A 26,286-nucleotide genomic window follows, 5' to 3' on the forward strand; every position below is an offset into this window, starting at 1 on the left:
TTTAAAAAGCACTGGGAAATTACTGTGTCACAGCACAACTGCAGATATTCCTCAATAGGAAGGCAATTACACTTGAGGGCCAAGAATAACTGTCTCCCTCTTTTTCAGACTGATTGAGTTCAATTACTTTCAAAGCCATAATGTTAATAATAATAATAAATAGCAATTATATAGTGCCTCTAGGTTTGCAAAGAATGTAACCAATATCATCCTATTTGATCCTCACAACAACCCTTGAGGTAAGTGCTATCATCAGCCTCAATTTACAGATGAGGAAACTGAAACTGACAGAAATTAAGGGACTTGGATCCCACTTTTCGTACATATTTGAACTCAGGTTGTCCTGACTCCAAGTCCAATGCTTTATCCACTATGTCACAGGGCTGCCTACTGACTAGCTAGTTATTTATACAAGAAAAAAGCATTTTGGATTGTTCTCCACTGAGAAAAGGGGATGAACCTGTGACTTGGGATGCCTATGAAATAGAACCATGTCACAGAGTAAGAAGGAATCTTCCTAGGTTGCCCAGACAATTCTAAGCAAAATCAGAAGACATCTTACTAGCAGTACTGAGAATATAAACATACCCAAATAAAAGCATTAGCCACTCTCAAAAGAGAAAAAAAAAAAAGATTGATATGATCATAGATTTAGAACCTGAAGAGAAATCAGAGGTCATATCTAGTCTAACTCCTTTTAAAATGTACTTTATTTTATTTTTTGCAGGGCAATGAGGGTTAAGTGACCTGCCCAGGGTCACACAGCTAATGTCAAGTGTCTGAAGCCAAATTTGAACTCAGGTACTCCTGAATCCAGTGCTGGTGCTTTATCCACTGTGCCACCTAGCTGCCCCTAGTCTAATTCCTTTATGTCACAGATAAAGAAACTGAAGCCCAGGGAGATGAAGCAATTTGCCCAGTGTCCCAGCAGTATGTAGTGGAGTTGGGAATCAGACCAAGGTCCCTTTGACTCTGAGCCCAGGAGTCTTTCCACCAAACCAAGCTTCCTCAATAACAGGGGATCAAACACAAGAGGATTACACTACTCCAGTGAAACATTACCTTTATAGATTTATTTCACATTACTTCCTGTATCTTCGAGCCAAATTAAGTGATTAATTATTTCTGATCTCATCCTACTATCTCTGTTCATTGGTGTAAACCATCTCCCAAGACTGGAATGCATACCCTCCCCATCATTCTCTATTGAAATCCTTCTTCAAGGCCAAGAAGATGTATGGTCTTCCTCCACAAAGATTTGCTCGATCTCCATCGTCTACCCTAAAGCTGAATGATCTCTCACTTTAAATTTTCCAAGAGCACATCTCTTTCTTTTGTCTCTACAACATTCTACCTGGCATCAGGATTATTTATGACATGTTGTATCTACTTTCCACAACCTGCCCCTGGAAGACTTACTAACAGAGACTGTCCTTTTCATCCTTTGTCCCCCAAGGCCTCAAATATGTGCAGTTGATTATAAAGGGAGTAGTAATGCCTACCTCTGTTCATATAGTAGTCTCTCTTCAAAAGAATGCCAAAGTATTACATCTTTTATGTTTGACATATTGAACTTTCTAATATATATTTCAAAAAATTCTACTTTATAAGTCAACGCAATAACATTAGCACAAAATAGAAGAGACAGGATTTCGTCAATCCAAATACTATTGAATTGGGGCAGCTAGGTGATACGGTAGATAAAGCACCAGCCCTGGATTCAGGAGGACCTGAGTTTATATATGGCCTCAGACACTTGACATTAGCTGTGTGACCCTGACTGGGCAAGTCACTTAACCCTCATTGCCCAACCAAAACAAACAAAAAAACCACCAAAAAAAACCCCCCAAAACCTCAAATACTACTGAATCTTTAAGCTGTCTTTATTTGCAAATAAGCAGCTCATCTGCTTAAGCATTCTGAAGAATATTCTGTCCCCTACAATCTTTCCTAAAAGCCAAGAAAGAATTGCAGTTGCCTAAAGAAGTCATTAGTTCACTTCATACATATAAATTGGCCAAAAATTACCCCACCCCCACCCCGAATGGCAACAGTCAATGCTGGAGGAGTTGTGGAATGACAGACACACTGGTATTTTTGAAGGAGCTATGAAATGGTATGACTACTTTGGAAAGCAAATACAGTGACTAAAATGTCTATACCCTGAGAACCAGAGACTCCAATATAGGGCTTGTACCACAAGGGAGCCATTGATAATAATAAGAAAAGTCCCCATATATGCCAAAATATTTATAGCTGCACATTATATCACAGCTAAGAAGCAGAAACAAAGTAGAAGTTCACTGACTGGGGAATGGCTAAATAAATTGTGGCACATGAATGTAATAGACCATTCTGAGCTGTAAGAATTTATTTAAGATACAAAAAAAAAAAAAAAAGGCCACCTCTGCCTTCAAGCCCTTTAGTAGCTATTTTACTATTTAACAATCTTAACCTAGAAGTTTTACAATCTTATTTAAAAACTGTTGACTTTACTAGTGGACAGAAATGGGAATTTGCTTACTGTTTCTATATGTACCAGTAAAACACTGCCCCTTTAAGAAGAAGGGGGATAAGGGGAGGGAACATTTCTGATAACAATAGTGACAAAGTTTTTAAATATGTATATATGTATTGGGCATGGTTAGTGGAGAAGGGGGGTAAATCTCAATATTTATTGATGTTAAAAGCTATACACACTTCTTAGTGTCACTGTCAGTGACTTGGAATACGCAGCTGGATGGACTGCTTCTACCCATAACTAAGGCAGGGGCCCCTGAAAACCAGAGGTGCTCAGAGCCTCTGGGGGGCAGTGTTGTATAGTAGGTAGGACACAAGTATGCGTCCTGGCTCTACTGCAGAAGACTGGTTCTAGTGTGGCCTTGAGTAAGTTGATTAGATTTCTTTCTGTAAGTCCCATGTTTCTCAACTGTGAGATGAGAATAACACTACTTACATTCCCTGCTTCACAGGGCTGTTGAGAGGAAAGCACTGGGTAGAAGGGATGATAAATATGAGCTATTGTTAGGCATTAATGACATCTCCCAAACACTTTTCTACTTAACCACAGATTTTCTACCTGTTGGACTTGATACCTGCTGAATTTTCTGAAACTCAGTGTATTGTCCTCTGGATGTTTTTCTTTTCTTTCATCTCCCTTCTTCACAAAACTGTTCCTCGCAATTGGCCTGTTAGAAGGTGGTCATCATGTGGCTTCTTGCTTACAGTCTTTTGCACTCACTGTCTATCAGCTAGTCACATTTGAGGATTTGGTCACAGTGCTACAGCAGGAAACAATGAGGCCATAGGAAGAGAAAGGAAGACAGACTGAAGTGATGATCACGATATGCTAATGATAGAAGCAGAGAGCTAACATCAGTTCTACCCACAAGGAATAATTTGCTTTGGAGTGTGAACCTTATTTTCCACAGTTTGCCTGGTCAAAGTGCTGGAGATAAACCTTAGGACTATGTTGCCATCACTTTCTTCAGGATCTGTCGTGTGCAAAAAGTAGGGCCAAGAGCTTTCAAGTGAGATTTAAAATGGGGTACGGGTTGCGGTTGGGGTAGGAGTTGGGGTTCTTGGGAATTCCTCTTTAAAGAATTACACCCTCTTGCACACAAAACTTAGTTAGAACAAGGTGATAGTTTATTTAGGAGCAAGGGAAGGGAAGGGTGGGGGGAGGGAAACCATGAAAGAAATCCTTAGACTTTTCATGGGGAGATTTGGCATAAAGCACATGGCTCAGAGGTACCAAATCTCCTCGAACAGGAGACTGGAAGGTACTTTTATAGAGGACTGATGGGGGTGGACCATCTGCCCGTGAAAAGTTCCTTTAGTGAGAGAGGACCATCTCCCACTGGTGGTAGCTGGGGGAATTGGGTGAGCAGTGGAGGACCATCCCCCACTGGTAGTGACTAAAGGAATTGGGTGAGGGGTGGCTATGGATCCCTCTTCAGGACACAAAGGCCGAAGCCACACCCAAACTTATCTCCCCAGGATAAGGGAGACCGGAATGAAGGGTAGGAATCCCAAGCAAGCTCAGTCCGATTTGGTTCCTCTAGGCGTTATCTGTCCTCTGGTTTAGTTTCTCAAGGAGAAGATTCCTCGGTGTGCCCCAGAGAAATTCTGGGGTGCTCTGCGCCCCATGACACCATCATGTGACACATTGTTCATTGTGTGTTCCCTGCTTGTCTATCCCTTAATTCCAACTCAAACAGTATCCCTTCCATGAAGTCTTCCATGTAAGAACAAAACTCGCATTTAGTAGGATTTTATGGTTGACAAATATTTCACTCACAACAGTCCTGTGAGGTAGGTAGAATAATTATTATTATTATCCCATTTTACAGATGAGTAAACTGAGGCTCAGAGAAGTTAAATGACTTGGCCACATTCACATAGGGAAATATAAATGAATTCCTGTTACCAGGACACCCCATAAACCCTTTTTTATTTAACCGTGAACTTTCTACCTGTTAGATTCAAACTTTCTGTTTTTGTTGTTTTTATTTGTTTGTTTTTTTGGTGGGGCAATGAGGGTTAAGTGACTTGCCCAGGGTCACACAGCTAGTAAGAGTCAAGTGTCTGAGACTGGATTTGAACTCAGGTCCTCCTGAATCCAGGGCTGGTGCTTTATCTACTGTGCCACCTAGCTGCTCCCTAGATTCAAACTTTCTAAGAAAGTCTTGAATCCACTTTCTGATCCACTGTTATATCAAAGCAAGCCCCTCCTCCCCTCTCTTTTATACTTCTCTGATGTTCTATATTGTGCATAGTAGTATATTAAGTTATCTTCCCCTTGTGTCCTAGCCTCCCACTAGACCATGACCTTCAAATGGGTAAATTTTGCATTGCCCACAGCACCTGGCACAACTTAATTGGCATCTGGTGAATGAACTAAATAAATAAATGAAAGCTCAGTCTGAGACAGAGGAATAGTTACTCCTTCCCACAGCTTTAAGCAGGATTCAGGAACTGAGAAGCCAAGGAGAGCCCAGAATTGAATCCTCCCAGACTATAAAGGACCCAAAAGGCTTTGGCTCTTATCACTAAGTAGCCCAGCACGTAGCTTCATAAGAGCTATAAGGGAGCCAAGAAGAAATAAGATCAACATTTTGGAAGCTTGAAAGTTTCAAATGCTACCTTATCCAGAAAGCTTTTCTTGATAGCCTCTTCCCCAAAATGGTAACAACCTCCCCCCTCCAAACTTGTAAAGCATCAACTTCTGCACTTTCTAGTGCATTTATTATGCCTTATTGCATATTATAATTAAGTACTGAATGAATTGAAAACACACTTTTTAAGCATGTACTGTGTGCAAGCACTGTGCTAAATGATATTTCTTAATTGAATAAATATCCCTAATATAATTTGTTTTCTTCTAAAGCACCTATGTGATAAACACTGGAAGTTTGAATGAAGCCTATGAACTTCTCAGAATGGTGTTTTTAAATGTATTAACTACATAGGAATACAGAAATACAATCACCAATTCAAAAAAATAAAAAAAAAGAACAAGTTCACAGACCCCTGATTAAGAATTCCTGCTTTCTACAGCCTAACTCCAGATCACCCCCAGAAAGCCTACCCATAGCTGTTTGAGAAGCACGTGTGCAGTGCCAAGGTTCAGGGGCTAGTGCTAAGGTCCAGAGCAGGCTCTTCATTTTGCATCAGCAGAGGGCAGTGAAACAGAATACAGAGAAAAAGAAAGAGAAACAAGAAATCGGTTTCCATGGGAAAATGGGTAATTGAGTTTATAGGCAACCCTCAAATTCCATATATTCAAGGGGATGCCTGGTACCTGGGGGAGTAGGCGGACATGGACCCGGGGAGATTTTGAGGCAAATGTGGGGAAGGGAGGTGACCATTAGGCAGTGTCTTCTCTGACACCTGCAATAACTGGCATTGTTCTAGGAGTGAGGAACAATGGAAAAGGGAAAGTCCTCAGACAGTCTATAAGACAGTCTCTAGAAGAAAGTGGCAGAAACCCCTTGGAGGAGAAAGCTTGGAATGGATACCTTGGAAATTTTAATTACATGAGGATTACAAAGAAAAAGAGACCAGATAATTAGAGGGAACATGAATCAGAGAATGAGGATCAAGATGAGACAAAGAAGGTAGATAAGAGAGCAAAAGAAATTATTTTTGGAAAGAGGTGCAAAAAAGAAATTTTAAAAACTAATGAAAAAAATAAAATACTATTAAGATTGGGGAAAAAACTAATGAACAAGATCAGTTGAAGGGAAGGAGAAGAGAGGAAGAAGGAAACTAGTTGACTGAAAGGAAAAAGGGAGGGAAGAATTATATAACCATATGAAAGTAGGAGAGAAAAAGGAACTAATAGCAAAACCAAAAACTAATAAGCAAAAAAATTTAAGGAAGGGACCAAGGGTTCAGGGAAGAGATCCAGTGAGGACAGGGACACCTTAAAAAGATTAAGGTAAAGTAACTGAAGGAACCTAGTACTGCATTTACAGCAAAAGAAGGGGGAAAATCATAACCTGAAAAAAATTATTAGAGGCTGATAGTGGAAAATATAAACCTAACTCTCAATACTTTAAATGTGAATGGATTAAACAATCCAATAAAGCAAAAAAAGAGTGACAGAATAGATAAGAAAACAAAACAAAATGAAACCCTACAATTTGTGGCATACAAAAACCACATTTTTTTAAAAAGACATATACAAAATAAAACTGAGGGAATGGAATAAAATTTACTATGCATCAAGTGAATCAAAAAAAGGAGGTGTAATTATGCTATGTGACAAAGCAAAAACATTCAAAAAATAGAAAGTGATAAACAAGGAAACTATATTATGCTAAAAGGATAAAACAAAACAGAAAATGTGAAACTGAACAAATTCCCAGAGAAACTAGAATGAAGAATTATGGCATCTTCTAAAGAGGATAGCAAAAGAATATAAATATTTCTAAGCATCACATGGAACTTTTATAAACATGATCGTATACTAAGGTGAAGAGGTACTGAAAAGAAATGTAAATAGGAAAAAATAGTTAGTACATCCTTTATAGACCTTAAAGATCAGGGACTGCCAATAAAAAATACAGGCCCAGGGGCAGCTAGGTGGCACAGTGGATAAAGCACTGGCCCTGGATTCAGGAGGACCTGAGTTCAAATACAGCCTCAGACACTTGACACTTAACTAACAGTGTGACCCTGGGCAAGTCACTTAACCCTCATTGTCTCCCCCCCAACCCCCAAGAAAAGATAACACTATAAAAAATCATAAGAGAATCAGATCTCATTCCCCTCACAGTCGTGGCTAAGAGATATATTCTTGGGGCAGCTAGATGGCTCAATGGATAGAGCACCGGCCCTGGAGTCAGGAGTACCTGAGTTCACATCAGACACTTAACACTTACTAGCTGTGTGAACCTGGGCAAGTCACTTAACCCCAATTGTCTCACTTTAAAAAAAAAAAAAAGATATATTCTTAACCAAAAAAGAGATAGAGGCAATTACAAAAGATAACATTGAGAAATATGATTACTCAAAACTGAAAAGCTTCTGGACAGATAAAATTAATGTACCTAAGATAAGAAGGGAAGTGGTAGAATAAAGAAAAAAAATTATCCTATTTCTCTAATAAGATTTTGGTTTCCAAGATATAGAAACAATACATACATACATACGTATATGTGGGTATATATGTGGATATATATATATATATCTACATATATGACTAAGGCTCATTACCCAATAGATAAATGGTCAAAGGATATGAGCAAACAATTCTTGAAAGAAGAATTGCAAAGTATTCACAAGGTAAAATATGAAAGAATATTCCAAATCACTAATAATGAGAAGTGCAAATCAATATAACCCTGAGGTTTTACATCATACCCTACAAGTTGGCAAAAATGACCAAAAAATGGCAGTAGTCAATGTTGGAGGGGTTAGGCACATTAATACATTCTTGGTGAAGCTGGGAAATGATACAACCATTGGGAAAGCAATTTGGAATTATGCAAATAAAGTGACTAAAATGTCTATAACCTTTAAACCAGAGACTCCAATATTGGGCTTATACAACAAGAAAGCCACTGAAGAAAAGTCCCTAATATTGATAGCTACACTTTATGTAATAGCTAAAAATAAGAAAGAAAATAGACACACCCACTCAATAAAGAATGACTAAACAAATTGTGGTACATGAATGTAATGGAACATCACTGTGCTGTAAGAAATTATGTGTGACATACATAGACATACATGGAAAAATCTATATGAAATGATGTAGAGTGAAACAAGCAGAGCCAAGAAAACAATATACACAACAACTACAACAACATAAATGGAAAGACCAACTACACACCAAAAAATCAAAAACAAATTAACGAATTTATAAAAATCAAGTAGAACTCGTTTGAAAAGATAGGTGTTATATGTTGCGTATTTTTGGATTTTTTTCTACATATTGATCAGTTGTGCTGATTTCTTTTTCCCTCTCTAAAAAATATAATTTGTTATATCGGGTGGGTCTCTGAAAGGAGGAGGGGGAAAACACTTGGGACAACTGATGATGTAAGAAACAAAAGGTATCAATAAAAACTCATTTTTACTAAAGAATGTAAGCACCTTGAGAACAGAGATCAACTTTGCTTTAGCTCATATCTGTATTCCCAGTATCTCTGGCACAGAGTAAGTGCTTAATAAATGCTTGGTGCTTGTCTACCTGCCTCTCCCTTCTCATCCCTCCCCCTCAAAACAGATGTCATGGAGAGATGTCATCACAGTCATGATCAACTAACTTGCTGATTTGAGACTGATAGGAATGGGTTCCTTGCTAGAGTTTCCTTTCTCAATTGTTTTATCCCCTGCCCCCTACACAAAAGGAAAATATTCAGGTGCGACCGTCAATTCATTTGCAGGTGACAAATAAAGAGGATATGACTAGCATCAGAAGTCTGAATATTTAAGGAGGAAGTGTGGGGTCCAACAGAACAGCAAAAACCAGAGCCTCCTCTGGCCCCCTCCCACACACACCCCCCCCCAGCTTTTGCCCAATGAACTTATCAGAATTAGTCTCATACCTTTTTGGTTTTGCTTGTTTTTCGGGGTTTTTTTGGTGGGGCAATGAGGGTTAAGTAACTTGCCCAGGGTCACACAGCTAGTAAGTGTCAAGTGTCTGAGGCCAGATTTGAACTCAGGTCCTCCTGAATCCAGGGCTGGTGCTTTATCCACTGTGCTACCTAGCTGCCCCCTGCCTCCTACCTTTTAGGTAAAAAAAAAAAATGTCATTTCTAAATCAAGCAGATTTTATTTGCCTAATAAAGGTTCCACCATCAAAATTATCAAGGGAAATGTATAAATGTGAAACAGGAGTTGTGGAACTGTTTCAATCAGCTCAGGTCTATACTCAGGTGTGTTCTGGCTCTACCTAAGAAAACAAGCATAAAACCCAAATGTCCTTTTGGAAGGGCTTCAGAGGAAACTAAAACATAGTGAGACCTCTGCTCTGGTGTTTAAGAGAATATTTAGCAAATAAAAAGGAAATGTAGCCAAGTCTGGATTAAGGCATCAATGAATGAATCTGCCTGGATATAAAGGGAAGAAGCTTCTGTTTACATGCAAATATTCTGGTAACCAAGTAACTAGTAATGACAGGAAAGGAAATGCAGAAAAAGATGAGGATAATTTCTGGACTCCATTCTTCACTCAGTCACTAACTCACTTTGACCTTAAGCAATCTTTTTCTTTTTCCCCTTTTTGCCTGTTTCCCTATATGTTAAGTATTGATGATATCACTTACCTTATGCAGTAAAAATTAATATTTACAAACTGTTTGAACATCTTGGATATTAGTTTTATTAAGAGCTGGAAAAACGTTAAATCACTTTAGTTATTGATGGATAAATAGAATAAATGAACTCTTTTGGCCACCAGAATAACATTTAAATTCTATTTCCCAGGTATTCAGTGGTATCTTAATGGCACAAAAAGCTCACATCCCCAGAGTAATTTCTCCCTATTAGTCTATAGGACTAAAATTTGAAAAAAAATAACTACTAGGAACTAAACTAGAGTGACAGTTATGAACACTAGTTTCATTTTTAAACTAGTTGTTTATAGTAATTTTCTACTTAAGTCCCATTGTTGTATGGAAGTCACCCTGGGGGTCTGAAGATTATACCACTGATGCACAAGCTCTGGTAGGTCCCTCTAATCCCAAAGGGCTTCAAACAGAGGTTTGTGGGTAGATTGTGTCTGTTGCCTTGGAACTAAAGGAGAGGGAGGCTCCACCACAAGACTGAAAAAGAGATTGATCATGTTTTTTGGCCATGGCAATTCAATCTGTGTCACGGTAGTAGTATCCTCACCAATGAAAATGTTATCCTATCATCAATCACACCTTGCCAAACCCCAACCTTGGATTACTTCCACCATCTGCCTCCTTTGATCCAATTTAAGTACTGCTAAACAAAGAGGAGGAAATCAGAAAACCATGCTGACTGGGTCCACTACTAAACTGTGATACATAATCTCAAGTGGACCCTTACTACAGCAAGGAAAACCTTTACACCTCCCTAATCAATTCACTATCCCGCATTCTATAGCAGCTGTTCTAAACATTCTTCTCTCTCCTCAAACTTCCCACAGGACACCTCTCCTCCATACAATTTCAGTTGGAGAACTCACTTCATACATAATTCAATGAAAAAAATCAAGGCCATTCACCAAGGATTTCTTCTTCTCCCTTCCTCCTCATCTCATAATACTCAGATGTTTTCTTCCTTCATCTTCTCTTTCACCCCATTCCACATGAAAAGATAGTCCCTTTCTTCAATAAGACAAACCCCTCTGCATCCCCCTAATCTCATCTCATTCTGTTGGTTTGTGATTGTTTTTAAACAAATTGCCACTTCTACCATCCCCAGTCTTTCTAATCTTCAATCACTCCCTATCCACTGACTCTCCCTCTTGTCCACAAACATGTCTCCTCCAACCTTTAAAAACCCTCGCTTTATCTGACCAATCCTGATAGCTATTGTCATATGACTTCCTCCCCTTTTCAGGTAAAATCCTTAAGAAAGCTATAAAAGTAGGAGTAGATACCTCTACTTCCTCTCCTCTCATTTGCTTTTAAACCCTCTGCAATCTCACTTCCAAACCCATCATTCAACTGAAACCACCCCCTCCAAAGTGACTGATGATTTCTTGTTTTGTTTTGTTTTGTTTTGTTTTGGTGAGGCAATTGGGGTTAAGTGACTTGCCCAGGGTCACACAGCTAGTAAGTGTTAAGTGTCTGAGGCCGGATTTGAATTCAGGTTCTCCTGAATCCAGGGCCAGTGCTTTATCCACTGCGCCACCTAGCTGCCCCTTGATTTCTTAATTACCCAAACTAATGCTCTTTTCTCAATCTCCATTCTTCTTGGCCTGTCTACACAGCCTTTACTACTACTATTTATCACCCAATCCTTCTGGATACTCTCTCTCCAAGTTTTCAGGACATTGCATTCTACTGGTTCTTTTCCTACCTACCAGACCATTCTTTATCTCTTTTGCTGGGTCTTCATCCAGGACATGCCTAGTAACTGAAGGTCTCCCCCAACGGTCTGTCCTGGGCCTTCTTCTCTTGTCTATCCCAGGGATTCTTGACTTTCTTTTGTGTCATGGACCCATTTGAGAATCTTTTAAAGACTGTGAACCCCCTTTTCAGAATGTCTTCAAATATATAAATATATGTACATACATATATATATATATGATGACAACAGAAATCAATTATATTGACAAAGTTATCACATTTAAAAAAAATTTTCCGAGACCCCAAGTTAAGAAACTCAGCTCTATACTATCTCACTTGGTGATTCCATCACCGCCCATGGATTCCACTGTTGTCTCTATGCAGATCTATTTATCTAATCCTGGTCTCACTCCTAAACTCTAGTCACACACATATCACCTCTTGGCACATATGCCTCTTGGATATCTCAAACTGGATGTTGGTATCTCCAGTTCAACATGTCCAAAACACAATTCATCACCTTCCCCCCAACCCTGCCCTCTTCCAAACTTCCCTATGCTTTTGAGGGCACAACCATCTTATCTTCCCAGTCATCCAGGCTCACATTCTCAGTGTCATCTTCAATTCCCCAATAAATTTATCTCACTCATCTAATCTGTTGTCAAGTCTTGTCATATCTACCTACACAGCATCTCCTGGATATGTCTGTCCCCTTCTCTTTAATTACACAGCCACTACTCTGCTGCATGGTGCAAGCCCTCATCACTTCATACCTGGCCTTTTGCAATAGACTTCTGGTTGGTCTCCCTACCTCAGGTCTTTCTCCATTCTAGTGCCTTCTCCACTCAGGTACCAAAGTGATTTTCCTAAAGGAGAGGGTTTGACTTTGCCATGCTTCCCCTTTACTCGGTAAACACCAATGGCTCTGTATTATTTCCAAAATCAAATATAACATTTAGAGGCCTGTAAAACCTGACCTCTTCCTACCTTTCTTCTTTTTCTTTTTCTTTTTTGGTAAGGCAATTGGGGTTAAGTGACTTGCCCAGGGTCACACAGCTAGTAAGCTGTCACATGTCTGAGGCCGGATTTGAACTCAGGCATTCCTGACTCCAGGGCCGGTGCTCTATCCACTGCGCCACCTAGCTGCCCCTTACATTATTCTTGTGATCCACTGATGATGTATTTCTTTATGGTTTCTTAAAAATGAAACTTCATTTCTCAACTCTGACTTTTCACTAGCTGTCTCTGATGCTTGGAATGTTCTCCTTCCTCACTTATGCCTTGTGACTTCCCTGGCTTGCTTTAAGACTCATCTCATACCACCTCAAACCTAACAGATTGCCTAATATGACAGAAAAGATGTGGGGATATGAGACAATGGTGGAGTTGTGGACTGATCCAACCACTTGTAAAACAATTTGAAACTATGCCCAAAAGGCTATAAAACTGTACACCCTTTGACCCAGCAATACCACTACCAGATCTATAATCCCAAAGAAATTCTTTTTAAAAAGGGAAAAAGGACCTATATGTATAAAAATATTTATAGCAGCATTTGCAGAAACTTTCAAGGACAATCTACAAAATTATAAAAGGGTTGAAAGTTGTGTCTGTGGAAAGAGTGCCCACACCAACAACATTTCAGATCCTTGAGACTCTAAAATATGGTTATTCTTTATAATGATTTCAAAGCTACTCCAAATAATTGTTTTCTACTTTTGGATCCTTCCTAAAATTGGAGAAAGATTGGAAGAGCATTTAAGAACATTTTCCCCTATCACCTTCCAAGAGTTAACATTTATCTAGTACTTTAAAGTCTGCAAAGCACTTTTTATATATGGGCCAGGGAAGGGAAGGAGTTCTATTATTAGCAGTCAAAAAGGTACTGGCTTTTAGAAAGATTAATAACATGATAAACACAACAGCTGATGGTAACTCAGTTAAACATTCATAATGCACCTGACATCTGAAGAACTCTGGGCTCTAGAATTATTAACACTTTGTCTAAGCCCTGGAGAAAAGGCAGAGACTGCAGCAAACTAAGCACATGGTTATGAAGACCTGGACTATATGTCTGTGGGATTGGAGAAGGGTGAGAGTGTGCATAAGAACTCACCTGATCCCAGCAGTCCTGAATTTCAAATTACATTAAGTGCAACAAGTAATTCCTACCTCCCTTGACCATCTTGGTACCAATAACTATTTCTTTACCCTTAAGTTTCCTTTTTGGCAACAGAAAAACTCTTAAGGAACACTGCTGGTCCAAAGATCCACTCTAAAATAAACTTTACCTTCAGAATCATAATTCTTTTTGGCTCCTATGGAAGCATACAACCCTGACACCTAAGCTGTGTTTTCAAAAATTAATAACTCATATCACAAATGTCCTGGTCTGAAGTCCCTGATTTCCCTTGAATATTAAGTCTTTCTTGAAGAACACAATCCAGAGAGTTATTAAGTCCCCAAAGAAGGCAGAACTTATAGCTTGATCACTAAAGGGAGTTTATGATGGTCAAACTAAGAGTGAAAAAGTTAACCAAATGAAAAGAGGTGCTCCTTTGGTTTACCATTGACCAGATTGTAAGAGGAAGTACAGTTAAAGAACATAGTTTCAAGGCAGCTAGGTGGCACAGTGGATAGAGCACTGGCCCTGGAGTCAGGAGTACCTGAGTTCAAATCAGACACTTAACACTTACTAGCTGTGTGACCCTGGGCAAGTCACTTAACCCCAATTGCCTCACCAAAAAAAAAAAAAAAAAAAAAGAACATAGTTTCACAGTGACATCTTCTCCAAGGGAATTTCCCTACATTAATACTGATCCCTTTATTTAGTAATTCTAAAAACTTTACCTGATGTCCCCAAAGCTATTAAATTGTGTATATTCCTTGATACAATACTACTACTAGGTCTATACCTTGAAAGAAATTTTTAAAAAAAGGAAAAATGTGTATGTATAAAAATATGTACAAAAATAATTATAGTAGCTTTTTTGTGGTAGCAAAGAAATAGAAACTGAAGGTATGCCCATCAACAGAATAATTACTGAATATACTGTAGTGCATGAACTGTGATGGAGCACTATTATGCTGTAAGAAATGATGAATGAGATGGTTTCAGAAAATCTTGGGAAGACTGATACACTGATGAACTGATGCAAAGTGAAGTAAGCAGAACCAGAAGAATAATCTACACAGCAACAATTTTGAAAAGATAATCAACCATGAAAAATTTACTAACTGATCAACATAATTACTTAGCACAATTCCAAAGGACTCATGATAATATTATCCACTGCCAAATCAAGAACTAATGGACTCAGAGTACAAATTGAAGCATATTTTTTCCTCTTTAAAGAAACCTGGCTAATGCAGAAATTTGTTTTGCATGACTTCATATTTGTGACGGGTTTTGTATTTTGTGCCTTCTCAGTATGTAGAGGAATAGTGAAGGAAGGGAGAGAATTTAGAATTGAAAAGAAAATTGAATTAAAAAAAATTTTTTTAAAGCTTAATTGAAACTACTTTTTTGTTGTTGTTTTAACATTACTGTGGAATTTTACCTTTTCTTTTACAATTATTACAAAATATAAGTAGTAATGCTTTAGACAACATAATGAAGCATCATATAGCTTGATCTTTCCTGATTTTGAAAGGAAAGGAATTTTGCTGTTCAGAATCTTTTCCCAAGCAGATGCTTTTACATTTAGTGATATCATTGAAAAATTTGGCTAAAATCTTTCAGGGCAAGATAGAATTGATTTTTTTTTCCTTATGTATACTTATGACATGCTTTTTTGGGGGCGGGGCTGGGCAATGAGAGTTAAGTGACTTGCCCAGGGTCACACAGCTAGTAAGTGTCATGTGTCTGAGGCTGGATTTGAACTCAGGTCCTCCTGAATCCAGGGCCAGTGCTTTATCCACTGCGTCACCTAGCTGCTCCTCTTAGGTATACTTATGGAAAATTTCCTCAGTGGAAAACATCCCAGTATCCTCTACTTTTTCATCTTATCCTCTGCAGGTGAATTTTATTCCTTATACAATGTCTTATACATAGTAGGTGCTTAACATATGTCAAATTGAATTAGTCTTCCTTCTCCAAAAAGGAACATGGTAGCAACTAAAAACCTTAATGAAACAAGACTAACAGCTGGAAGTCTACTCTAAACACTTAGAGTAAGCTTTCAGAAAGGGCAGTATCTCTAACATATCCCCAAGGGAAAAAAAAATTAACAAACCCAACTCTTTAACTCTTTCTCTCTCTCTCTCTCTCTCTCTCTCTCTCTCTCTCTCTCTCTCTCCAGCAGTCTTCAAAGAATTGCATACATAAAAGAAGTAAGCTGGCACTGTACACAGAGAGCAACAGCCTCCTCGAGGATCTCCCTTGTCAATGGTCTTGTCCATCTCTAGTCCATCTTCCACACAGCTGCCACATGACCACTTCCCTGCTCAAGAGGCTCCAGGAGCTCCCTGTTGCTTATTGGACAAAATATCAATTCCCCTCTAGAACAGTCTGCTACATTACTCCCCTTCATACAATCCTGTGTTCTAGTTAAACTGTGCCACTTGCCATTACTGTTCACCATCCATGACTTTCTACCTCTTGTCTCTGTGCCCTTGGCTTACTTAGGGCTCTCCCACATGCCTCCAATATATTATTCCCTTCTTATCTCTGTAGAATTTCTACAAGGCTCATGTCAAGTGCCACCTCCTACAAAGGGCTTTTCCTGATCCCCACCTTTCCACTGTGGCACACACCTCTCCCCAGAAAATTCCTTCGTATTTTTTAATATAGTTTGTATTTGAGAGACAGTATTGCATAGTGGATAAAAAGTAGATCTCAATAGTAAGAAAAACTTGGCTTTAATTCCTGTCTCTAAAAGGTACTGTCTTTATAACCCTTGTCACATAACCTCTCACTACTTTCAGACAACTCTAAAACCCAAATGCTTATCTATTAATAAAAATTTCAAAAATAAAGTAAAACTTCTATTTCCATAACATAGTATGAGTTTAATTGAATATAGCATGGTTTAATTGATTTAATAAATTCAAAGCAAGTCTTTTAAAATATTTTTACAAACACTATTTTCTGTTGACCCAAAGTTTTTACCTGGCAAATGTTATTTTGTCCAGTAATTAAATGTCATTAACTAATTATTTGTGAGAACTTAAAAAGACAAATATTTGGTTTCCTGTAAACTAAGATTCTACTTAGCTTCAGAATGGGAACAAATACATTGAAGCATTCTGGGAAGACACTGATAGGAGCTAGTCACCACAAACAAACCCCTTGTATCCTATATGTGGCAGAAACTTGAATATAATGAAGGCAAAAGATCAGCTCATCCATCCATAATGTACAGATCAAAGCAAGAAAAATGATTGAGGTTACTTTAGACAGTAGATTAATTTTATACTAGATGTTTTTCCATTAAATTAAAATTGTATTGTTAAAAAGAGGAAAGCAAGTTTTTTTTCCCTCTCATAATACAAAAGAAAAAAATTGGAAAAGAAAACCATGCCAAATCATTTTCTATCTAAAGGTATTAGCTGGAGAGTGACAGTAATAACTGCGATGGTTAGCTTCAGGGATCTTTAATTTCCTTAGTGTAGGTAACTACCTCCATCAATGTACATTGTTATCTCTCCATAAATTAGCAGACAGTCTACTCTACAAGAATTGCTGCAACTGAAAAATGCCTCACCCTAAGGCCAACCTGTTGCTGAACCTCTCCGAAGAGTTAAACTTATCCTTGGCCAGCAGTCTGTCCCTGGGCCTATACCCAAAGCCTCTCCAGTTTGGGAGGGCCTGCCAGCACTAGTGTTCTGCTGGCAGAGAAAACAAAGAGAAAACCATAATGAGACACCATTAATTACCCTGGAGAAGATAATTCATAAATGGAAGTTACTGTTAAGTTTTTTGAAGAAAATAGCTGATCTTTTAGATGATGGCATTCAATTATATTACTTTACTAGGTCCCTTTTTCACCTGAAGTTTAATAAGAATGACTTGGATGACTTTCTCCACTTACAGGCAGCCTGTGCAAAACAGAGACAAAAGAGAATATTATATATGAGGAAGAATAAGATCAATTTGATCAACTGTGGAATACATGAAGGGAGTGACCCACAGGAAAGATTGGCTAGATCCTGGTTGTGAAGGGCATACTACTATAAGTTTTAGAATCGAATGATTCTAAACCCTTTTGTCATTTTGGTTTCACTATAAGACTCACTTTACATTACCTGTTTTCTTTTCTTTTCTTTTTAAATTTTTTACTATTTTATTTTTTGGCATAAAATCAGCAGTTCATCTCCTAAGTAAATTAATTCCATATTCTGACACTGCCATTCAACATTTTACCCATTCTTATCCTGAACTTTGCTTTAGGTTTTAAAGCTCACTATACTTTGCATTACCTGTTTTCTTAAATATGTATATTCTTGAAATCTATAAGTGCACCAATCACCTCCAGAAAGAGATCCCAAAAGGAAAACTCCTAGAAATATTATAGCCAAATTCCAGAGCTCTCAGGTCAAGGAGAAAATATTGCAAGCTGCCAAAAAGAAAGAATTCAAGTACTGTGGAGCCCCAGTCAGGATAGCACAAGATCTAGCAGCTTCTACATTAAAGGACCAGAGGGCATGGAATATGATATTCCAGAGGGCAAAGGAAATGGGATTAAAACCAAGAATCACCTACCCAGAAAAACTCAGCATAATCTTTCAGTGGAAAAAATGGGACTTTAATAAAAAAGAAGACTTTCAGATATTTGTGATGAAAAGACCTGAACTGAATGGCAAATTTGACTTTCAAATACAAGACCCTAGAGAACCATAAAAAATTGGAGCTGGGAGACATACCTGGGGTCATGCAGTGGGTGACTGTCTTGTGTCTGAGGCTGGGTTTTGCTTGGATCCCCCTGGGTCCAGGGGTTATGCTTTGTCCACTGTGTCACCTAGCTAGGTGATGACATCTTTAGGGTTAAATTGAGGGGTGAAGGGAATTCACTGGGGGAGGGGGAAGGGCAGAAGTGAAATCCTACATGAAAGAAACAGGAAAAGGCTTCTGGAGTGGGGGAAGAGATGGGAGAGGAGCAGGGCAGTAAATGAATTTTACACTCATCAGAAAAGGCTCAAAGACCTTAAACTCATCAGAGCTGCCTCAAGGAGGGACTAACACACAGACCCAACTGGGAGGAGTAATCTATTTAATCTGGGCAGTAAATGAGCCTAACACTCATCAGAACTGGCTCAAAGACCTCAATCTCATTAGAATTGGCTCAAGGAGGGAATAATGTACACATTCAATTGGGTGGAGTAATCTCTCTAACCCTGCAGGAAAATAGGAGGGGAAGGGGATAAAGAGAGAGGGACAAAAGAAGGAAGGGCAGAGTGGGGGAGGGGACAGACAGAAGCAAATCCCTTTTGAAGAGTGATAGGATGAAAGAAGATGGATAATAGAATAAATATCATGGGGAAGGCAATAGGATGGAAGGGAAACAGTTAACAATAGTAATCATGAAAAAGAGAAAAGGGGGGAAAATTGTACAAAAAATATTTATAGCAACTCTTGGTGGAGGCTAAGAATTGAGAATCAAGGGAATGTCCATCAATTGAGGAATGATGGGAAAAGCTGTGCTATATGATTGTAGTGGAATGGTCTTGTGCTACAGGAAATGACAAACAGGATGATCCCAGAAAAACCTGGAAAGACTAATGAACATCAATGTATAGTGAAGTGAGCAGAGCTGGGAGGACATTGTGCATAGTGACAACAGTATTGTTCAATGAACAACTGTGAATGACTTAACTACTCTCAGCAATGCAATGATCCAAGACAATCCCAAGGAACTAATGAGGAAACTTACTATGCACCCCCATAGAAAGAACTGATCAAAAGAACACTTGTGGATTGTACATATATAACCTGGTTGTGATCTTGTGGAGGGGGGAGGAAAGGGAGGGAGAAAATTTTAGAACTCTAAATCTTATGAAAATGAATGTTGAAAACTACCCTTACATGTAACTGGAAAAAATAAAATAAATGTTTGTTGCTAAAAAAAAAAAAAGACTTATAGGGAGGTAGAACCCATAACCTCCCAGAGTTACCTGATCCTAATTAGAATGGTAGACTGCCAGGTAAAATAGTGACATGAAAATTACTAAAGAAGTCTTGCCCTGTCATAAAACACCCCCCAACATAGAATTTAAAGATCACCAGAGGGATGTATACCATTATAAGCTCTTCTGAGCAGTCCATGACTACTGAAGGTGGAAGAACCTTTAGGATGCTTCAGGAGAAGCAGAAGCCAACATAAGCCCATAAATGAGACCTGAAGCTATTGGGATCTCAGTCCTAGGGGACAGAGCCAGGCTCCAATTGATGGCAAGGAGAAAATGCCAGGCACTGCATGAATTCCTCAGGGTCCTTCAAAAAGACTAAAGCCTATATCCTGAAGAGGGAAGGGGCCCTCAGGAAGGGCCACTACCACAATCTCAGACATCTAATTAGGGTCACATGAGTTAGGCCACTCAGAGACGGAGGCAGAAGTTAGAGATTGTTAGGGATTGGTCCAGGAACCCCATTCAGTAATGCAGTGACAGTGGCATCCAGACTACAGAAGGGATAAGACTAAATAAGAACAGCTCACTTAATCCAAGAGTGTGGGAAGGGGCAGAGCTTGGCCCTAGCACAAATTACCAATCTGGTAACTGAGACTGAAGATATGAATCAACAGAAGAAAACTGTGACTACCAAAGAGATACTATGGGGAAAGAAAAGCCCAAGAAGTAAACTCAGAAGAAAAAGAGAACTTTTAACCTGTTGAAAAGATCAGGGCAAGGCAGAATTTTTGAAATGCAAATGCAGGAGACAAAAGAAAACAAAAAAAGTAAATGTATTTGAACAACTGAAAGGAATGAAATAATGATGGAATAGTGGGCACAAGAAATCTTCTGGTCCATTAAGGATGAGGGTAGGAAACAAGGCTCTAGAGAACAGTTCCTCAGTTTCACTCTGTAGTATAATAACCATACAAGGATAATAACTGTCCATGTTTATATAATACTTTATAGTTTACAAAGTACTTTCTGTACATTATCTCATTTGACTCTAGAAGGCAAAAGATGAAGAGGAAAAAAGAAGAAGTAGAAATGAACATGTAACTAAGAAGATGTTGTCTGAAGATAAAATTGTCATTTCTAGATCCCACAGATCAAAAATTAAGAATGAGTTACTTCGGGGGTGGCTAGGTGGCACAGTGGATAAAGCACCAGCCCTGGATTCAGGAGTACCTGAGTTCAAATGCAGCCTCAGACACTTGACACTTACTAGCTGTGCAACCCTGGGCAAGTCACTTAACCCGCATTGCCCTGCAAAAAAAAAAAAAAAAAAATCTGTCAGGGGCAGCTAGGTGGCACAGTGGTTAGAGCACCAGCCCTGGAGTCAGGAGTACCTGAGTTCAAATCAGACACTTAACACTTACTAGCTGTGTGACCCTGGGCAAGTCACTTAACCCCGATTGCCTCACCAAAAAAAAAAAAGAAAAGAAAAGAAAAGATGTGTTACTTCTAGCCAGTGATGAATTATACCTAGAAAGGGCTAGTAATTCTTGTATTTGCCTAGTGTGCTGAAAATATAATCAAAATGGCTTAAAAATGAAAAGAGGGGGTGGGAAACCTGACTTTTATTTCCAAAGCTAGGTATTATAAAGAGTAGATTTAGTCCAAAAGAATAATACAGAAGAATAGCAACAGCAATGGAGATAGCCAGAAATTTGAAAGAGACAAAATCTGTGAGAGGAACTAGCTTTAAAATTATGCCCTTTGGTGCAGAATATATGCCCAATGAGGACAAGGATTGAGTCACATTTATTTTTGTATCCAGAGAGCTTAGCATAACTGGCACTTAATAAATGTTTGACTGATTTACACAAAATACATCAAGTATAGACAATAAGCAAGATGAACCAGAAGTCCTAATGCCAGAAGGGAGAACTGACCTCACAGGTATCATCACTAGGTTGGAATAGGCCTCCGGAAGGGTATATTCCATTCAGAAGAAACTGAAGAGGTAAAGGAGAGGTCATGTACTATGCATATTAAGAAGATATACTGGAAGCTGTTGCTGTTGTTGTTGGAGATGGAAGCACAGTAGTACAGTGAGCTTCACCTTCCCCCACAACTCCTCCAAACAAATGTAAAAAATGCACCAGACTGAATCCTGATTGAGAAATCCAAGAAAAGATTACAAGTCATTTTTCCAACACAGGCTGGCAGACAGAAACAGAGAGGTCTGTGGACACTGGGGACAGGGTCTGGCCAGGAATGGGCCACAGGGAACATTTTGGCACAGGGTGAGGCTATGCACCAGGCTAAAAAGAGGTCTCAGATATAGACAAGAGCAGCCTAAACTTGTACAGGCTGAAATAACAGGTGCCAACCAGCAGCTCTGTTGTTCACGACCCACTTTTGGGTCATAGATACAGGGCAGACTGAGGAAGGGACCTGCCCCTTGGGGTAGTGGCATTCCAGGCTGAGGAGTGGTTGTAGGCCCTATCCTGGGTTCCTAGTAAGAACCAAGTTCAGAAGCAAGTAGCTGTGTGGCTCCACCTCCCAGAGTAGAGCAGGGTCTAAATTCTATACTGCGGAGGAATAACCAAGACAGGAATCCCAGAATAAAGGCAGAACTACAATTCTGTTAGTCTGACCAGATAGTTGCTGATCCCAGAAGCAGTCTACTGAAACTTCAAATGTGGCAAACCCACAGGCCCAATGTTCACACCAAAACCTAGGTCAGAAACTTGCAGAGCTCAGATCAAGGGGGCAGCAATCAGACTTTGCCCTGGATCAGATCACTTGTGAAGCACTGAATGCTTGCAGGTCCCAAACCTGAACTGTCTCTGATTACTAAAATATTTGCTAAAAAAACCTCAACACTCAATAGCTTAAGAAAGTACCAGCAGGATCAGCCCTGATACTCCCACCAGAGGGGCACAGAGCCTGTCCTTAATATAAAATCTGAAGACTAGAAGTAGACTGGAAGAATGGGCAAACAAAAAAAAATAACTCAATCATAAAAAGTGAGGTACCATAGTAGACAGATTAAGTAAGACCTGAATTTGTATCCAGCCTCAGACACTTACTAGTTGTGTGACCCTGGGCAAGTCATTTAACCTATCTTCCTCAGTTTTCTCATCTAGAAAACAAGAATAATAGTAGCATCTACACCCCTCCTCACCAATTGTTGTAAAGATAAAATGAAAGAAGATTTGTAAAGGGCTTTGTAAATTTTAAGGAACTATATAAATGTTAGCTATTGGGGTTTTTAAATATTAAAAATATTTTATTATTTTCCAGTTACATGTAGAGTTAGTTTTCAACGTTTATAAGATTTCTAGTTCCAAATTTTTCTCCCTTCCTCCCTTTCCTTCCCCCTCCCCAAGACAGTAAGCAATCAGATATAGGTTATATATGTACAATCACATTAAACAGATTTCTGTATTAGTCATGTTGTGAAAGAAGAATCAGAACAAAAGGGAAAAGCCTCAAAAAAAGAAAGAAAGAAAAGTAGAAACAGTATGGTTCAGTCTGCATCAGATGTGGAGAGTATTTTCCATTATGAATCCTTTGGAATTATCTTGGATCATTGTATTAAGTCTATCACAGTAGATCATCACACAATGTATTCAGTCTATCACAGTTGATCATCACACAATGTTGTTGATACTGTGTACAATGTTCTCCTGGTTCTGCTCATTTCACTCAGCATCAGTTCAGGTAAGCCCAGGTTCTTCTGAAATCTGCTTGCTTATTGTTTCTTTTTGGGGGGGGGCAGGGCAATGAGGGTTAAGTGACTTGCCCAGGGTCACACAGTTAGTCAGTGTCAAGTGTCTGAGGCCAGATTTGAACTCAGGGCCTCCTGACTCCAGGGCTGGTGCTTTATCCACTACGCCACCTAGCTACCCCTTGCTTATCATTTCTTATAGCACGATAGTATTCCATTACATTCATATACTGCAACTTGTTTAGCCATTACCCAATTGATGGGCATCCCTTCAATTTCCAATTCTTTGCCACCACAAAAAGAGCAGTTATAAATATTTCTGTACATGTGGGTCCTTTCCCCTTTTTTATGATCCCTTTGGGACATAGACCTAATAGTGGTATTGCTAAGTCAAGGGGTATGTACAGTTTTATAGACCTTTGGGCATAGTTCCAAACTGTTCTGCAAAATGGCTGAATCAGTTCACAACTCCATCAACAATGTAGAGGAAGGTGGGCTAGCTCCACCAAATCTGAAGCTATATTATAAAGTGGCAGTCATGAAAATTATTTGGTATTGGCCAAAAAATAGAGTGGTGGATCAGTGGAATAGGTTAGGCACAGGAGACACAGTAGTAAATGACTATGGTGATCTACAGTTTGATAAACCCTAAGACTCCAGCTTCTGGGATAGGAACTCAATATTTGACAAACCTAGAGGAAGGGCATTATTTTTAAATACCCAGAAGTAAAGCATCAAAGAAAAACAAAGAAAATGTTTTGACACAAATGAAAAAGATTTTTTTTAAGGTTTACAATGTTTTTTATAAATTAAATGATAGTGCTAGAGGAAAAAAAACTAGAAAAGAAATAAGAGTATTAAAGAAAAAAAATCAGAAAGGGAATTAATAGCTTGGCACAAGAGGTACAAAACTTTGCCTAAGCAACAAACTCTCTGAGAATTGGAATGGACCAAATAGAAGTCAATCACTTGACTCCACAAGACAAGAAATAGTAAAACAAAGTCAAAAGACTGAAAAAAAAAATCAAAGACAGTGTCAGGTATATTTTGGTGAAAACAACTGACCTAGAATATAGATTGAAAAGAGATCATTTCAGTATCATTGAACTATTTAAAAACCATGACCAAAAAAAATCTACTTCAAGAAATTATAAAATAACCCTAACATCATCAAGGGTCATAGAGGGAATCTAATTAGAAGGCCTGGGAATGCTTGCATTAGGCCTTGATGATCTTAAAAAAAAAAAAAAGAATAGAAAAAGGAAGAGAAATGTAGTTGGGGGATTGAAGAGAAAGCAGAGTTAAGGAAAATTATATCACATACAAGCCATTAATGAACTCCCTAAGAAAAAATCTCCAGGGCCAGATAGGTTTACAAGTGAATTCTACCAAATAGTTAAAGAACAATTAATTCCAATACTATACAAACTATTTGGGAAAATAGGTGAAGAAGTTCTACCAAATTCCTTTCATGATACAAATATGGTATTGATACCAAAACTAAGCATAGTCAAAGCAGAGAAAGAAAATTATAGATCAATTTCCCTAATGAATATTGATGCAAAAATCTTAAATAAGATATTAGCAAGGAGATTGCAGCAAGTGATCACCAGAATAATACACTATGACCAGGTGGGATTTATACCAGGAATGCAGGGCTGGTTCAACATTAGGAAAACTATTAACATAATCAACCACATCAATAAGAAAACTAACCAAAATCATATGATTATCTCAATAGATGCAGAGAAAGCTTTGGACAAAATATAGCCCCCATTCCTAATAAAAACAGTAGAGAGCATAAGAATAGGTGGAGCTTTCTTAAAATAATAAGCAGTATCTACCTAAAACCATCAGCAAACATATGTAATGGAGATAAGTTAGAGGCATTCCCAATAAGATCAGGGGTGAAACAGGGATGTCCATTATCACCCCTACTATTTAATATTGTACTAGAAATGTTAGCTTTAGCCATCAGAGAAGAAAAAGGAATTAAAGGAATTAGAATAGGCAAGGAGGAAACAAAACTATCACTCTTTGCAGATGATATGATGGTATACTTAGAGAATCCTAAAGAATCAACGAAAAAATTACTTGAAACAATTAACAACTCTAGCAAAGTTGCAGGATATAAAATAAATCCACATAAATCATCAGCATTTCTATACATGACAAACAAAGTCCAGCAGCAAGAGATAGAAAGAGAAATTCCATTTAAAGTAACGGTAGACAATATAAAATACTTGGGAGTCTACTTGCCAAGACAAACCCAGGAACTCTATGAACACAATTACAAAACACTTTACACACAAACCAAATCAGATATAAATAATTGGAAGAATATCAATTACCCATGGACAGGCCAAGCTAATATAATAAAAATGACAATTCTACCTAAATTAATTCAGTGCCATACCAATCAGAGTACCTAAAAATTATTTTGTAGAGTTAGAAAAAATAATAACAAAATTCATCCGGAAAAACAAAAGGTCAAGAATATATATCATGGGATCTAATGAAAAAAAATGCACAGGAAGGTGGGCTAGCTGTACCAAATCTGAAGCTTTGGTAAAGCAGCAGTCATCAAACTATTTGGTACTGGCTAAGAAATAGAGTGGTGGATCAATGGAATAGGTCAGGCACAGGAGACACAGTAGTAAATGACTTTAGTAATGTACTGTTTGATAAACCCAAAGACTCCAGCTTCTGGGATAGGAACTCAATATTTGACAAAAACTGCTGGAAAAACTGGAGGATAGTATGGCAGAAACTAGGCATAGACCAACCTTATACTAAAATAAGATCAAAATGGGTACATGATTTAGACATAAAAGGTGATACCATAGGTAAATTAGGAGAGGAAGGAATGGTTTACCTCTCAGCTTTATGGAAAGGAGAACAGTTTATGACCAAACAAGAGACAGAGAATATTATGAAATACAAAATGGATGACTTTGATCACATTAAATTAAAAAGGTTTTGTACAAACAGAACCAATGCATCC

The 26,286-nt window shown here is 38.4% G+C and overlaps 1 protein-coding gene across 2 annotated transcripts in view; it reads right to left on the reverse strand.

The window, feature by feature from the left end:
• Nucleotides 1-26,286, reverse strand: part of RFX2 (regulatory factor X2) — a 166,686-nt gene that overhangs the window by 78,563 nt on the left and 61,837 nt on the right. The window lies entirely within an intron of this gene.

Source organism: Dromiciops gliroides, chromosome 1 (assembly GCF_019393635.1).
Source record: "Dromiciops gliroides isolate mDroGli1 chromosome 1, mDroGli1.pri, whole genome shotgun sequence".
In the NCBI taxonomy this organism is placed as follows: Eukaryota; Metazoa; Chordata; class Mammalia; order Microbiotheria; family Microbiotheriidae; genus Dromiciops; species Dromiciops gliroides.